A 14462-nucleotide genomic window follows, 5' to 3' on the forward strand; every position below is an offset into this window, starting at 1 on the left:
CAGAGGGAGAGCTTGCACACAGGAGCATAGGCAGACAGAGTAGCAGGCAGAGGGAGAAGCAGGCTCCCTGTGGAGTAAGGAGCCGGATGTGGGACTCTATCCCAGGAGGGTGGGATCATGACCCGAGCCACCCAGGCATCCCTCTACTAAGTGTTCTTAAGCTCAGGTCTTGAAGTCCTGGGACTGAGTCCCTTATCAGGCTCTCTGATCAGTGGGGAGCCTGCTGCTCCCACTGCTTTTGTGTTCTCTCTCTCTCATAAGAAAAATAAAAACATTTAGGAAAAAAAAAATCTTAAAACTGCATTCAAGTCTGCTGCTTTGAATGGTTTTTATTTTTTCTCAGTTGTCTCAGACCATGCACTGAAATGACTTCCTTTAGTTCTGTTACAGCCTTTTCTTTAGGATGTTTCTCCTTGGTGCTATATTGGTTCTGATTGATTATTTGTAACAGTTGAAAATTACTAGATAACTATTTGAGCATTTGAGACAAGTCTTCACTTGTTGGGCATTCAACCTAGTACTAAAGTGAATTGAAAATAACACAGGATCACTTACTTGTACTTTATTCTATGATAAAGTCTCTGAACTGTAATACATTTAAATAGTATTAATACAGGACCTTTAAAAACAAAACAACTTGGTTTTGCTAACTTTAGTGAGCATTACAACACAGAAAAAATGTAAAGATAAAGCCAGTAAGTACCTCCTCTCCTATCAGAGTTCAATTCAGTGCTTATTTTGTCATAGTCCACACAGATACATAATTGTATTACTCCTTTCTTTTAAACAAAAATGGCTTCATATGATACAACTTAGGTGACTAGGTATTTTTATTTACTATCACAGACATTTTACTCAATTTGTACCTGTATCTTAAAACATTCAGTATATAGATTTTTATTTTGCTAAACCATTTTTCTGTTGAGTTTATGTTTTTATTTTTCATTTAAATTCAGTTGATTAACATATAGTGTATTACTAGTTTCAGAGGTTTCTTGTTCAGTTCTTATTTTTAACCACTGCAAGCAGTGCTGCAGTAAATGTTCTGTAGTTTATTCTTTTCATGTTGGTGTTTATGTAAAGTTAATTCCTTAGTTAGAAGATTTTATGTTGATTTTTTAAACAAGAAAATAGTCATTCATTATGGTAGATCATTAATACTCTAGAAAGCACTTATATTTTAATTTCATATATACATATTTTTAAAGATTTTATTTATTTATTTGACAGAGATCACAGTAGGCAGAGAGGCAGGCAGAGAAAGAGAGGAGGAAGCAGGCTCCCTGCTGAGCAGAGAGCCCGATGCGGGACTCGATCCCAGGACCCTGAGATCATGACCTGAGCCGAAGGCAGCGGCTTAACCCACTGAGCCACCCAGGCGCCCCTTAATTTCATATATTATTTCATTTATTTTTCATGATAATCCTATGAGGGAAGCATATACTCATATGCAAGTGGGGAAACACGACCAGTATTCAAGTGTTCTGAGATCATTCACCTCGTTTAGGACAATGAAAGAACTATATTCTGATCTTTTGATTGAGATTCTTCTGTTACATCATGATGAATGATTCAGAATTTTTTATTTGGAAAAGCAATAGGGTGTTTGTGGATATATTTCTTAGCTCTATAATGTGTAAGGGTCTCAGTCCTGGCTGTACAGGGAACATCATCTGGAGAACTTTAAAAAAAAAAAAAAAAAAAAAAACAGTAAAAATCTGCACCTGTTTCCCTGCCCCGACTAACTCAAATAAGTTTTATATAAGTGGGAACTGAGTGTGCAGTTTTAAATCTTCTGCCTAGATTCTGATGCACTGAGGGTTTGAGAACCAGTGGCCTTGAAGTTGGGGTGCTTCATGCCAAATCTTACTGTGGTATGTTTTACTGATGGTTAAGCCTTCAGGGCACAAAACTTAAAAAGTTAGCTTCTTTTAGTGGTTAATCTCATTCAGTCATAATTTGTTCACATTGTTGTTAGGAATGAAAACATAGAACTGGATGGAGTATTTTGGCTTTGGGATTGAGATCAGTGATAGTCTTGGGCAATAGGAGTAATAGAAAATTAAAAACAAAACAGCTCACTATGGGGTGTCTGGGTGGCTCGGTTGAGTGTCCAGCTCTTGGTTTCAGCTCAGGTTATGATCCTAGTAGGGTCATGATGGAACAGAGCCTCCATGCTCAGCAGGAAGTCTGCTTAAGCTCCTCTCCTCCTGCCCTGCTCACAAGTGCACTTTCTCAAAGATCTTTTTTATTTTTAAGATTTATTTGAGGCAGAGCGAGGGCAAGTGGAGGGAGGGGTAGAGGGAGAGAGAATTTCAAGTAGCCTCTGCACCGAGCATGGAGCAAACCATGGGACTCAATCCCAAGGCCCTGAGGTCATAACCTGAGCCAAAATCAAGTCAGGTGCTTAACCAACTGAGGCATCCAGGCATTCCCAAATAAATCTTTGAAAAACAAAATAAAAATACCTGAAAAACAGTTCATGTTTTTTTCTAAACTTTGCCAGTACTTTCTCAGCAGAAACAATACTAGGAGATTTACTTTTTTGAAAGCAAATAATATGGGGGTGTCTGGGTGGCTCAGTTGGTTAGGCATCTGTCTTCTGCTCAGCTCAGTGATCTCAGGGTCCTGGAACCGAGCCCTGCATTGGGCTCTCTGCTCAGCAGCGAGTCTGCTTCTGCCTCTCCCTCTGTGATCTCTCTCACTTACACTCTCTCAAATAAATAATCTTTAAGAAAAAAAAAAAAACTAGAAGTATGAAAGTCAAATACATTGAGGGGTTTAAAAGGTATGATTTGGTTGGTTCCTTTTTTTTTTTTTTAACACTTTGAGGAATATATCAAAAGTGTAGGGTAGGACTAACTGAGATAAGTGGTTGGAAAACTAAGTGCAGTGCCTTTAAATCAGGTGATGAGACAATATTTAGATCTACAAATATTCTGCTTTTTTATTTTTAAAGATTTTGTTTATTCATTTCACTGAGCCGGGGGTGGGGGTTGTGGAGGGTGGGGGGGTGTACAAGCAGAGGGAGCAGCAGGCAGAGAGAGAGAAGGGGAGAAACAGGCTCCCATGCAGGACTTCATCCTAGGATCTCGGAGCTGAGCTGAGCTGAAGGCAGCCAACTTAACAAACTGAGCCACCCAGGGATCCGTAGATTTCTGCTTTTTTAAAACCCAACGTGTCATGAAGGTGTGGCTAGAGATACTAACTATAGTTGGTATTGGGTATGCATGTAAATCCTTTATACTTCCTTAAAAACCCTTAAAAGTTTACGAATAAGACCAGAATTTTTTTTTTCCCAGAATATTTTTCTTTTAAGTGATGGCCTAGTTTATGGGAAAGATGTCTTTCTGGTATGTTTCTTTGTAAGTCATATATAGCTTATGTATATTTATTTGACACAGTGAAGGGGGCAACACAAGCAGGAGGAGAAGCAGGCTCCGTGCTGAGCAAGGATTACCCCCCCCCTGCCCCGCCCATGTGGGGCTCCATCCCAGGACCCCGGGATCAGGACCCAAGCCCAGGACAGTCACTTCACCAGCTGAGCTACTCAGGTGTCCCATGTATAGGTATACTTAAAAAATAGTTGATGGAGGGGCACCTGGGTGGCTCAGTGGGTTAAAACCTCTGCCTTCGGCTCTGGTCATGATCCTGGTGTCCTGGGATCAAGCCCCATATCAGGCTCTCTGCTCAGCAAGGAGCCTGGTTCCTCCTCTCTCTCTCTGCCTGCCTCTCTGCCTACTTGTGATCTCTGTCTGTCGAATAAATGAATGACATATTTAAAAACAAACAAACAAAAAAACTTGATTGACTTCTACCATGTATAAGGCCATTGATTTCCAAGCTCACTTGACAATAAGAACTAATGTGTTAAGTGATTTCCAGCATGTGTATATTAAAGTATCTTCGAAGAGATAAGTAGTGAGTGGGACGTATTGAAGGAGTAAGTAACTCCTAAATATACAATAAAAATTATACATTCCTTTTTCCCAGATGTGTTACTAATAACAGTTGTGTCACAGTTTCTGGTCGTTTCCTCTGTACATACGTATTTATTTTATCCTGTTTTTACAAAAGTTGAATGGTAGCCTGCTTTTCACCTTACCTTTTCACTTATGTCCTGGATTTTTTTTCCCATATATGCCTAAATTTATCTCATGTTTTTAAATGGACTCATAGGTGATAATGTTATCAGTTTCCCTTCTTGTTACACACTATCCTTAGTGTTCTTCCTTTGATCCCCTCCCTCATTTCATGGAACATTGGCGTGACCAGAATAGTTTGCATAATTGTGCTACATGTTTTTTTATCCTAATTCTGATAATAGAGAAGTTTTAAAGTCTTAACAGGTGGGCACCTGGGTGACTCAGTTGGTTAAGCATGTGCCTGTGGCTCAGGTCATGATCCCAGGGTCTTTGGAATTGAGTCCTGCATCCAGATATCTGCTCATGTGGGGATCCTGCTTCTCCTTCACCCTGCTGCTTCCCCTGTTTGTGCACTTGCTTGCTCGCTCTCTCTGTCAAATGGATAAATAAAATTTAAAAAAAAAAAAAAAAAGTCTTAACAGGTAATAAGATATTAGTACATTGAAAAAACAAAAACAAATTACATTCCATGGAAGTTAAGAAAAAGATTGTTTGGGAGTAGGTTTGATGGAGAAAGTGGCATTTGAGCCAAACTTTGAGTTTGCAGTATTTGCATATAAACAGATAAATGGTAAAGATCTGTTCAGGGGACTTGAATAGTAAGCTAAAGGAGATTGGGGTGGGGGGCTTAAGAGAATTGTATAATTAACAGATAAGCTGACTTTCAGTTTATGCTTGGTTGATATGGAAAAGAACATGGAACCCTTGGAATCTTGACAGTGTAAAATCTGCCATTTTAGTAGTTTTGTCTATTAGGATATGGAAATTGGCCACAGTTACCTTACTTGCAAAGTAAGAATACAGTATCTACTTTGCTAGATAGTGGTAAGAATCAGTTATAATGTGCCTAGTACAGCCTCTGGCATCACATGGAGTGTTAAATAAATTTTGTTCCCTGGGGGCACCTGGGTGGCTTGGTTGAGCTGCTGACTCTTGATTTTAGCTCATGTCATGATATTAAGGTTTGTGAGGTCAAGCCCCATGTTGGGTTCCACACTTAACAGGGAGTCTGCTTGAGATTCTCTCCCTCTCCCCACATGTGCATGCTCACTCAAGATTTTTAAATAAAATTTAAAAAAAAAAATTGTTCATTTTGGGCACCTGGGTGGCTCAGTGGGTTAAAGCCTCTGTCTTCGGCTCAGGTCATGATCCCAGGGTCCTGGGATCGAGGCCCGCATCGGGCTCTCTGCTCAGCTGGGAGCCTGCTTCCTCCTCTCTCTCTGCCTACTTGTGATCTCCGTCTATCAAATAAATAAATAAAATCTTTAAAAAAAAATTGTTCGTTTTGGGGGATGGTATTTGCTAAAAATAGTCCAAAGCTGTTTGTGTTCATTTGGAAATCAATTTTGGGGGGGGGTGTTCATTGGCCACTTGTCAAAAATATGGTTGAGAAAGTAATCAGTGATACTAAGTTTATACAATAACTTAGACCCTAAGTCAGTAAACCTTGTGGAGAGTAACTACCTTTGTAAGCTGCAGTTTATAAATGTTTTGTTCAAAAAAGGAGGACTGGTTTCAGATTGTACTTATCCCTCAGGGTCCTGCTTGAATACCACCTGCTTCACATGGTCTTCTGTCGTGTTGTTATATATAAATTTTATTAAGCTTTATTATGGAACTGTTAAACTCAGAAGAAGAATAATGCATTGCATCTTTGGGTATCTATCACTGATATTCAACCTTATGTGAAATCTAATGTTTTACTTTTTTTTTTTTTTTTAAAGATTTTATTTTTTTATTTGACAGACAGAGATCACAAGTAGGCAGAGAGGCAGCAGAGAGAGAGGAGGAAGCAGGCTCCCTGCCGAGCAGAGAGCCCGATGTGGGGCTTGATCCCAGGACCCTGAGATCATGCCCTGAGCTGAAGGCAGAGGCTTAACCCACTGAGCCACCCAGGCGCCCCTAATGTTTTATTTTTTATAGAAGACTATTTCAAAGCAACTCCCAGACTCGAGGCCAGTTTAACCTTAAATTCTTCAGGGCGCTGAGTGGCTCAGTCAGTTAAACGTCTGACTCTTGCTCTCAGCTCAGGTTTTGATCTCAGGGTTGTGAGTTCAAGCCCCTCATTGGGCTCCACAGTGGGGATGAAGAAAAAGATTATATTATGTATATATTTGCATAAATTCTCTTCCTGATAAAGACTCACTAAAATATACATTTCACGGGGGCTGGGTGGCTTAGTCTGTTGAGTGGCTGCCTTCTGCTCAGGTCCTGATCCTGGAGTCCTGGGGTTGAGTCCTGCATTGCCCGCTCTGCTTAGTGGGGAGTCTGCTTCTCCCTCTGTCCCTCACTCCCCTCTCATGCTCTCTCTCAAATAAATAAAATCTTTATTTTTTTTAAGATTTAAAAAAAAAATCTTTTAAAGATTTTTTAAATCTTTAAAAAAAATCTTACAGATTTTAAAAATCTTTTTAAAGATTTTTTTAAAAAAGATTTTATTTATTGATTTGACTGAGAGAGATCCCAAGTAGCTAGAGAGGCAAGCAGAGAGGGAGGGGGAAGCAGGCTCCACACTGAGCAGAGGGCCCAATGTGGGGCTTGATCCCAGGATCCTGAAATTATGACCTGAGCTGAAGGCAGAGACTTAACCCACTGAGCCAACCAGGTGCCCCATAAATAAAATCTTTTTTTTTTTTTTTTAAGATTTTATTTATTTATTTGTCAGAGAGAGAGAGAGCACGCGAGCGAGCACAGGCAGACAGAATGGCAGGCAGAAGCAGAGAGAGAAGTAGGCTCCCTGCCGAGCAAGGAGCCTGATGTGGGATTCGATCCTAGGACGCTGGGATCATGACCTGAGCTGAAGGCACTTGCTTAACCAAACTGAGCCACCCAGGCGTCCCAAAATCTTAAAAAAAAAAAAAAAAAAATTCTCTTGTGATTATTACCATTAACAAAATTCATGAATATTGTATATACTGATTTTGTATTTATATTTCCCTGATTTTCTCAAAAGTTTTTTTTTTATAGTTGATTTACTAAAATCATGATTCAGAGAAGGTTTCCATAATATATTTGCCTTTGAACCTCTTAGTCTGAATAATACTCTTTTTTGTCCTGTCCCTTTTCTGTCCTCTCCCTCTCCTCTGGATTAGATGATTACTTGTGTTATCTGTTGACTTTGTGCTTTTATATTGCTCATGTTTCTGATAAACAGTATTTAGATCTGGTGACTTTATTAGATTAAGGTTTAGTGGGTTACTTTTTTGAGACAATTTTTTGTAGGTGGTGATGCTGTTTTATATTTTATCATGGGACATTTATTTGCTTATTTTACTTTTAAGATGATAGCATTAAATCACATAAAATGTTAATTTAGAAATACTCCCTTTGGGGGAGCTCATTTCATAATATATCTTTGATATTTCACTTGTATCTTTGACTCTTTAGGATCACTTTGTGTTATCTAACAGTTTTTTCTAGCATATCGTCTTTACTTCATGTTAATTTGACCTGCTTCTCTCAGGTGTTACCTAAAAGTGTCAAAAACCAGGATTGATTGAGGTCAATTTATTTTGGAGATCTTCTAAGCAGTATTTCATATTTCAAAATAAAAGGATTTCCTTAAGCAGTATTTTATTTCTCCAAAAAAAGCAATTGTAAGAACGCCTTGTAAAACAAGAGACTTCATAAGGTCGCAGATACATGGTAATTTTCCTTTGAGAGAATTTTAAGGAAAAAAGAATATTGCTTCATATTTGCATATATGTAAGTTAAATATTTATTCTATTTTGCCTCTTTGAAAATATGTTCTCTGTGAGATTTATCCTCAGAGCTAACACAGGCTTGCATGGAAATACTTGATAAATTTGTATTTACTGTCTAAATGCTGATGTTGGAATAATCTAATTTTTGATCTTGCTAGAAGATTTGAGGTAGGGTCTTTGAAGAATTCTGGTTTCTGGAATCTATATTAATACTCAAGTGTATGTGTGCACGCACATGCATGCCAAATTTCATTCAAAATGTAAAACTTGACTTTTCCTTGGTATAGTTGAGTCAGTAATACTGACTGGGAAAACAAGCCTATATAATTACCCCATGAAGTATGTGGACAAACAGGTAGCAAATATTAAAAAATGTTAGTGTGGTTCTTGGCTCAACTACTAGACGAGCTAAGTGACTTGTTCAATACCATTAGAAAGTGTATGATTCAAGGCAAACAAAAGCAAAAATGAACTTACTGAGACTTCAAGATAAAAAAACTTACACACAGAAAGGAAACAGTCCACAAAACTGAAAGGGACCCTTGGAGAAGATATTTGCAAACGAAAGGTTAGTATCCACAGTCTATAAAGAACTTATCAAATTCAACACCCAAAAAAACAGTTAATGCAGTTAAGAAATGGGCAGAAGACATCAATAGACAGTTTTCCAAAGAAGGCTTCTTTCCAGATGACTAACAGCCACATGAAACAGTGCTCAACATCATTCATCATCAGGAAAACACAAATTAAAACCAAGATGAGATGCTACCTCACACCTGTCAAAATGGCTACAGTTAACAACACAAGAAACAAGAGATACTGGCCAGGATGCAGAGAAAGGGGAACCCTCTTGCACTGTTGGTGGGAATGCAAACTTGTGCAGCCACTGTGGAAAACAGTATGGAGGTTCCTCAGAAAGTTAAAAAAAGAACTACCATGTGATCCACCAATTGTACCACTAGGTATTTACCCAGAGGATACAAAAATACTGATTCGAAGGGTATGTGCACCCCAGTGTTCATAGCAACATTATCAACAATAGCCAGACTATAAAAAGAGCCCAAATGTCCATCAACTGATTAATGGATAAAGAAGAGGTATATATATGCAATGGAATATTACTCAGCCATCAGAAAGAATGAAATCTTGCCATTTGCAACAGCATGGATGGAGCTAGAGTATATTGATGCTAAGCAGAATAAGTCAGCCAAAGAAAAACAAATACTGGGGCGCCTGGGTGGCTCAGTGGATTAGGCCGCTGCCTTCGGCTCAGGTCATGATCTCAGTGTCCTGGGATCGAGCCCCGCATCGGGCTCTTTGCTCAGCGGGAGCCTGCTTCTCTCTCTCTCTGCCTGACTCTCCACCGACTTGTGATCTCTCTCTCTCTGTCAAATAAATAAATAAATAAAATCTTTAAAAAAAAAAAAAAAGAAAAATACTATATGATTTCACTCATGTGTGGAAGTTAAGAAAGGAAACAGATGAGCATATGGGAGGGGGAAAAAGAGAGAGGGAAACAAACCCTAAGAGATTCTTCATGACAGAGAACAAACTTAAGGGTTGATGGAGGGAGGTGGGTGGGGAATGGGCTAGATGGGTGACAGCTATTAAGGGGGGCACTTGTTACAAGCAGCACTGGTTGTTGTACGTAAGTGATGATCACTGAATTCTATTCCTTGGAACCAATATTGCACTGTATGTTAACTAGAATTTAAATAAAAAATTTTCAAAGCCTCAGCATTTAAAGTTACACTTAATAAAACGTATACACACACACACACACAAAAGAAAAGTGTTATGATTCAGTTCATGCCTCCAGAAAAAGTAAATTACTAGGTGTTGATGGTGATTAGCAGAAACTTGCAATGTTGGGGTGCCTGGGTGACTCCGTTGTTAAGTACCTGCCTTCGGCTCAGGTCATGATCCCAGGGTCCTGAAATTGAGCCCCCTCATTGGGCTCCGTGCTCAGCGGGAAGCCTGCTTCTCCCTCTCCTACTCCCTCTGCTTGTGTTATTTCTCTAGCTATGTATCTCTCTGTTAAATAAATATATTTTTAATATGTTAAATAAATAAAATACTTTTTTAAAAAAAGAAAGAAACTTGCAATGTAAAATCTTTGAATGTTAATGGTCTACTACAGATACTTAAGCCTGGATAGGTTTACCTTTCTCATGGATAAGAAAAGGTATTACTAAATAAATTTGTTGATAAATTTGCCAGAGTGGTTTAATATGCTGAAGAAATGAAGATACTCTTAAGGACTTTAGCTCTTGTTTGTTTGCAGTGGATACCATTATAGCTCAATGATTATGTCTATTAAAAACTGTCCAGGGGTGCCTGGGTGGCTCAGTCGGTTAAGCGTCTGCCTTTGGCTCAGGTCATGAACACAGGGTCCTAGGATCAAGCCCCGCATCGGGCTCCCTGCTCAGTGGGAAGTCCGCTTCTCCTCCCTCTGACCCTCCCCTTTGCTCATGCTCTCTCTCTCTCTCTCTCTCAAAATAAAATCTTTAAAAAAAAAAAAAAAAACCAGGAAGGATGATTACTAAGAATATTTCATAAGCCTCTTAAGTAACTATTCACATTGGCTTATAGTTAATTAAGTTTTCATGTAATTTTGTGTTTTTTGTAATCGATGCACAAGTAGCCTTCAAGTGTTACAGGACTAATATGGAAAAGTAGTGCCATTGGGAAGTTGTTATCAGACATTTTATGTTGATAAATGTCTTCTTTGTTGCAGAAAGTCTGAAGAAGAGCCTTGTTAACTATCCCATTAGAATGAGCATTGTGTATTAATATATATGAAGGATTTTTAAGCAGGTTTTGTGATCTGAATTTGCATTTCATACCATAAAAAATACTTCTTTTTATTCAAGATATATTGAGCATGTATAGATAGCTAAGACACAGTTCCTAGCCCCTTTGACCCCAGAGCTTAATTTCTACTATCACCTTAAAGTAGAACTAATTATACTACTATGAAAATGTGATTAGTGTCCTGTGGTAGTAGAAAGTGCTTTAATACCATTTATTGTAGCTCTGAGTGGTTTTCCCCAACTTATTTTTTATAGTAGGCATGTGGTGAGGAATTGGATCAGATGTCTGAGAAAAATTAGTACTTTTAATCATATAAATGTACTTAATAAGGCATATTCTTGGTTTTTTTACACAAACTTATTTGAAAACCTTTTGACTTATGTGTTAGTAAATATAAAAACTCAGAACTTAACTAAGTTGTTGTTTGAGGTGCTTTATCTGTTTTTCTCAGTAATTAGCAATGATGCTGCCTACAAAAAGTTGGCTTTTTTGTTGTTAAATTTTGGAATTTCATGGGACACTGTTGTTATTTTAAGGAAACAAAGAATCAACCTCAAAACTTAACTTTTTAATTCAGATTTACCTAGGATTACACAGTGTCTCGGCCATAGAAAAGTTTCTGTTATGTATCTCTTACAGAAACCAGATCCAGTTATTTGTTAAATAATATTGGGGTAGTTTCATGGCTTAATGTCGCAAACAAACAAACAAAAAAAGTGAAGACAGACTTTACACCCCAGGCAGTACTGTATACCATAACTCTTGGATACATTTTCTTCAGATTAACATAGCCTTTTCGGTATGCGTGTCTGGATGCTAGATACTCTTGTTGCTTGTTAGAAGAAAAAAGTGCTCTTTCATCCTAAAATCTTAACCATTCCAGATAAAGTTGTTAAATTCATGTCCAAATTTTTTTTCTCTTACCACCAAATGATACCAAGATTTGTAACTGCATAGGACATACAAGATTGGCATTTTTCAGGAATTTTGAGAGTCCCACTTAATGGTATATGTCACCCCCCACCCCCTAAACTTTATTCTGTTACTGATACGGAGATTATTGGCCTGAGAGTTTGTGTTTACTTTCTGTCCTGTTGTTTTGCCCACTTTCTCCTCCAGTCTAATTCATATATATTAATACACAGTGTCTTTTATGGTAGCACCGTAACCTGCAAATCTGAGTTCGAGTGTTTACTTTGTTTTCTTTTGTATTTTAAAGTCTTTTCCTCATAACCTACTGAGTCACCTCCATTTAAATGTGACCTGTAATACCATTCATTAGAAGAAGAAAATATTCCTGGGGATAGTATAAATGAAAAAGCTGGAAGCAAAGCCCTAATGTTTAACTTTTGGCTTGCTCATATTTGAAAGTGGATTATCTGCCTTTGATTTTTTGTGTGTGTGTGAAGCAGTCAAACCGAATCCACTAGAGCAAAGATCAGCAAACTATAGTCCAGATCCAGCCCACAACCTGTGGTTTTTGGTTCACTTTCTAGAATTGGTTTTTAGATTTTTAGGTGGTTGGGTGGAGAAAGAGCAACATTTTGTTACACATAAAAAATACACGAAATCCAGATTTCACTATTCATAAGTAAAGTTTTATTAGGACACATTCATGCTCATTTATTTTGATACCTGTGGTAGCTTTTGTGCTACAGAGGTGTGTTGAGAACAGAGATCATATGACCTGCCAAAGCTAAAACGTTTACCATCTGGCTCTTCACTGAAAGTTTTGTTGACCCCTGCCCTGGGGCATGATTCACCACAAAAGAAAGAATGGATCCTTGAGACTATGTACATTTATCTGGAGGTTCTTTAACTCACAACCTCATTTACTTTGACCATAGATTAAAACCTGGAAGTAACCAAAGAAAGGCTTCAGTAAAGCTCAGGTCCTTCTTTACTCTTGAGAAAATTTCTTGTTTTCTACTCTGGTGTTTTCATTTTTCTTTTCTTTTTTTTAAAAAGATCTTATTTATTTATTTATTTATTTGACAGATCACAAGTAGGCAGAGAGGCAGGCGGGGGTGGGGGGCAGGCTTCCTGCGGAGCAGAGAAACTGATGCAGGGCTCGATCCCAGGACCCTAAGATCATGACCTGAGTTGAAGGCAGAGGCTTTAACCCGCTGAGCCACCCAGGTGCCCCTATTTTCATTTTTCTTTCTTTCTTTCTTTCTTTTTTTTTTTTTTTGTTAATTTTCACTTATTTATTTATTTATTAAAGTTTTTATTTATTTATTTATTTGGGAGAGATACAGTGAGAGAGAGAGCATGAGGGGCGAGAAGGTCAGAGGGAGAAGCAGACTCCCCATGGAGCTGGGAGCCCGATGCGGGACTCGATCCCAGGACTCCGGGACCGTGACCCGAGCCAAAGGCTCGGTTGCTCACCAACTGAGCCACCCAGGTGCCCTGTTTTCATTTTTCTTAGTAAAAATCTCCCTCTGGGACCCCTGGCTGCTGAGCCACCCAGTCAGTTGAGCGTCTGTCTGCCTTTGACATTGGTCATGATCCCAGAGTCCTGGGATCAGGTCCTGTGTTGGGCTCCTTGCTCATCAGGGACCTTGCTTCTCCCTTTGCCTGCCATTCTCCCTGGCAGGGTTTTCTTTCTCTTTCTCTTTAATAAATAAATAAAATCTTATAAAAAGATTCCTCTTCTTTCTCTCATGGACTTGTAGAAAGGTAATACAATACAGATAAATAGATGAAAAAAAACGGTGTACTCTGATCACTTAAGGACTGTATGAATTTTGGGTTATTTACTTTCAGTCTTTTTTGTGTTTTCAAATACTTACTTGAAAGCACACAAGTGAGTGTGAGTGGGAGGAAGTGCAGAGGGAGAGGGAGAAGCAGACTCCCCTCTGAGCTCGGATCCCCCGCACCAGGCTCGCAGGACTCCATCCCAGGACCCCCAGATCATGACCTGAGCCAAAATCAGATGCTTCATCAACTGAGCAACCCAGCCTCCTCTCCTTTCAGTCTTTCTTAATGTTACCATCTAAGCATTTTCTTAATTTCAAATTCAAATATTTTTAGTAGTTACATGATACTCCATTTTATAAATGTGTTGTATGGCGGTTATGTGGTTTATAATTTCAGAATTTCTGTAATCTGCAAGCAGCACTACTGCAAGCATGCTTGTAATAAAGCTTTATATATAAATATATATATATTTATATAAATAAATATATAAATATATTTGTCTTTACAGGTTGTTTCCTTTTGGAGACTTCTCAGTTTCCAGTATCTCTGGTTGCCTCAAAGTCTGTCCTTTGGTTCTTCAAGCCTTTAAGACTGGATTCTTTATAGGAAATTTGGCACCCTACCTCCAAACCCAGGCCTGTCCTCAGGCAAAAAAAAAAAAAAATAAAAAATAAAAAGGCCAGGGCACCTGGGTGGCTCAGTTGGTTAAACAACTGCCTTCAGCTCAGGTCATGGTCCCAGAGTCCTGGAATCGGGTCCCACATTGGGCTCCCAGCTCCATGGGGAGTCTGCTTCACCCTCTGACCTCCCCTCTCATGCTCTCTCTCACTTTGTCTCTCTCTCTCTCTCTCTCAAAATAAATAAATAAAAATATTTAAAAAAAAAAAAAAGGCCATTAAAAAACTCACTCTATGCCAGTCCTTTCTTTTAAGTGTAGACTCTCTTCCAGTTTGGTTTTTTGTTGTTTTCTATTACCTTCAGGTTTCTCTTTTGTCTAGAGTATATAAGTATTTGCAGAGGATTTAGGTTAAAGGAGCTACACCTCCAATTACTGGGAAACTTGTGCGATTCATTTTAACTCTTTTTTAAGAACAGTGAT

The 14462-nt window shown here is 38.6% G+C and overlaps 1 protein-coding gene across 5 annotated transcripts in view; it reads left to right on the forward strand.

The window, feature by feature from the left end:
- Positions 1–14462, forward strand: part of PUM2 (pumilio RNA binding family member 2) — a 104477-nt gene that overhangs the window by 8337 nt on the left and 81678 nt on the right. The gene's annotated exons all lie outside the window — the stretch shown is intronic.

This window comes from Mustela lutreola, chromosome 9 (genome assembly GCF_030435805.1).
Source record: "Mustela lutreola isolate mMusLut2 chromosome 9, mMusLut2.pri, whole genome shotgun sequence".
NCBI classification, from domain to species: Eukaryota; Metazoa; Chordata; class Mammalia; order Carnivora; family Mustelidae; genus Mustela; species Mustela lutreola.